The following is a 2,987-nucleotide window of genomic DNA, read 5'->3' on the forward strand; positions in this document are numbered from 1 at the left end:
GAGAGAGAGAGAGAGAGAGAGAGAGAGAGTACCGTACAAAACTTTCAAATAAAATATATTTTGGCTGCAAGTTGAGCTGTATATCTTTTAATTTTTAATTTTTTTGGTAAGTGTTTTACGGCACTCGCAAGTACATAAGGTCATATGAGCTCGCGGGACACACCTAATACTTTTAGTCGGTAGGGAATTTTGAATTTTGCCCGGGTGGCGGCCGAAGCCTATTCTTATCGATTTTATGACCACCAAGGGATCTTTAACCAGCGCAACTTGCACACGGGCCCTCTAAGATTTTTCGCCGTTGTCCGAGAAGGCTAGGTGTAGATCTTTCCTACCAGAAGATCAGGGGTGTGGCAGAAAGACAGCTGTAAGAAGGAGTCAAGGAGTAGTAGTAGAAAGGCTGCAGAAAGAGTCAGGAGCCCAAAAGGAGGGGGCAAACAGGGGCGAAGGCTGACTTGTTTGACAGGGTAATCAAAGTGAAACGGGACCAGATATGGCCTGGGGATGTCACACAAGAACCTTGCTCGAGGCGGCGACTCAGAGTTGTGAATGAAAACAAATCCGGAATTCATTATTGTTTGTTCAACTGCCAAAATAATAGGTAAAGTATCTCATTAAATATCAATTTCGATTAAAATTAAATTTAACTTTAGATATGAATACACAAACACAAAGCAAAGAAGCAGAGATGTCAGTACTAGATCTAATTGTTATAGATCTACCAGGGAGTCTCTAACTCTTTGGTAGAACATGACAATTATCATTTTTTAAATTTCACATTTGGCTGTTTTTTGTCTAGCCTTTCGCGGCACCGAGCCTGTGTCATAATCGAGGTCACGATCTGATTATAGGACGGTTAAAAAGTCGAGGGAAAAAAACAAGCACTCGAAGCAGTCGAGAGATTATTAGGAGTTAGTTCCCCTCACATCTGTGAGGTAGACTCGACCAGTGTAATAGTTAGCTTACCTAATCGGTGCTTGAGACTGATTATAACCGTGGCCCGAAAGGGGTGAACAGGGTATATGTGGCAATGAAAATGCTTTGACTGCCATGCACATGTTCCCTTCAATTCTGTTGGTAGACTCTTCCAGTCTCACTTTAACTTTAAGCTTACTAAATCAAAGCTTGTGACTGCTTATGGAGTGGCCCAAGAGAGGTGAACAGGCTATTTCTGTGGCAATGAAACCGTTTAGAATGTTAGGTATACTGTTCATTGTTGATTATGAACGTCTTTTTACATTTAATTTATGATGTTTACGTTTATGGGTGAATTTGACTGCGACAATGTTTCAAAATTAGAAAGGGAAAAGCAGTGATTATTTGATTATAAATATAGACGCTTCGCCCCTGACATATACCCTGTTCACCCCTTTCGGGCCACAGTTATAATCAGTCTCAAGCACTGATTAGGTAAGCTAACTATTACACTAGTCGAGTCTACCTCACAGATGTGAGGGGAACTAACTCCTAATAATCTCTCGACTGCTTCGAGTGCTTGTTTTTTTTTTCCTCGACTTTTTACCGTCCTATAATCAGATCGTGACAGGCTCGTGGCCGCGAAAGGCTAGACAAAAAACAGCCAAATGTGAAATTTAAAAAAATGATAATTGTCATGTTCTACCAAAGAGTTAGAGACTCCCTGGTAGATCTATAACAATTAGATCTAGTACTGACATCTCTGCTTCTTTGCTTTGTGTTTGTGTATTCACATCTAAAGTTAAATTTAATTTTAATTGGAATTGATATTTAATGAGATACTTTAACGATTATTTTGGCGGTTGAACATACAATAATGAATTCCGGATTTGTTTTCATTCACAACTCTGAGTCGCTGCCTCGAGCAAGGTTCTTGTGTGACATCCCCAGGCCATATCTGGTCCCGTTTCACTTTGATTACCCTGTCAAACAAGTCAGCCTTCGCCCCTGGTATATGTGGCAATGAAACAGTTTTGACTGCCATGCACATGTTCCCTTAAATTCTGTTGGTAGACTCTTCCAGTCTCACTTTACGCTTACTAAATCAAAGCTTGTGACTGCTTATGGAGCGGCCCAAGAGGGGTGAACAGGCTATTTCTGTGGCAATGAAACCGTTTAGAATGTTAGGCATACTGTTCATTGTTGATTATGAACGTCTTTTTACATTTAATTTATGAAGTTTACGTTTATGGGTGAATTTGACTGCGACAATGTTTCAAAATTAGGAAGGGAAGCAGTGATTATTGATTATAGACGCTTCGCCTCTGAGTACGATAAGATAAGATAAGATAAAATAAGGTATGGTAAGATAAGGTAAGATAAGATAAAGTAAGATAAGATAAAATAAGGTAAGATAAGATATGGTTAGACAAGATCGGATAAGATCAGATATGGTAAGATAAGTTAAGATAAGATAAGGTAAGTTAAGATAAAGTAAGTTTAGATAAAATAAAATAGATAAGAAAGATAAGCTAATTTAAGGAAGATAAGGTAAGGTATGATCATATAAGATAAGATATTATGGTAAGGTAAGATACGATAAGATAAAATAAAACAAGAAAAGAAATATAAGATAATGTAGGGAAGGTAAGATAAGGAAGATAAGGTAAGCAAGGTAAGGTATGGTAAGGTAAGATAAGGTAAGGTAAGGTAAGAGAAGGTAAGATAAAGATAAGATAAGATCAGACTGACCTGTACAAGCAAAAACTTGCTGCCGCATGGTGGATACATACACGGACACGACACAGACACTCATAATGCACTTACGCATGCACACACACACACACACACACTCACACACACACTCACACACACACTCACATACTTAACGCACACACACACACATACACACACACACACACACACACACACACAGACATGCACACACACTCTCTCTCTCACACACACACAACACACACACACACACACACACACACACACACATTCACAACTCACAGACACACACACTCACACACACTCACACACACTGTTCCAACTCTCAGACCCACGCACTC

The sequence above is a fragment of the Aplysia californica genome, unplaced genomic scaffold (assembly GCF_000002075.1).
Source record: "Aplysia californica isolate F4 #8 unplaced genomic scaffold, AplCal3.0 scaffold00336, whole genome shotgun sequence".
NCBI classification, from domain to species: domain Eukaryota; kingdom Metazoa; phylum Mollusca; class Gastropoda; order Aplysiida; family Aplysiidae; genus Aplysia; species Aplysia californica.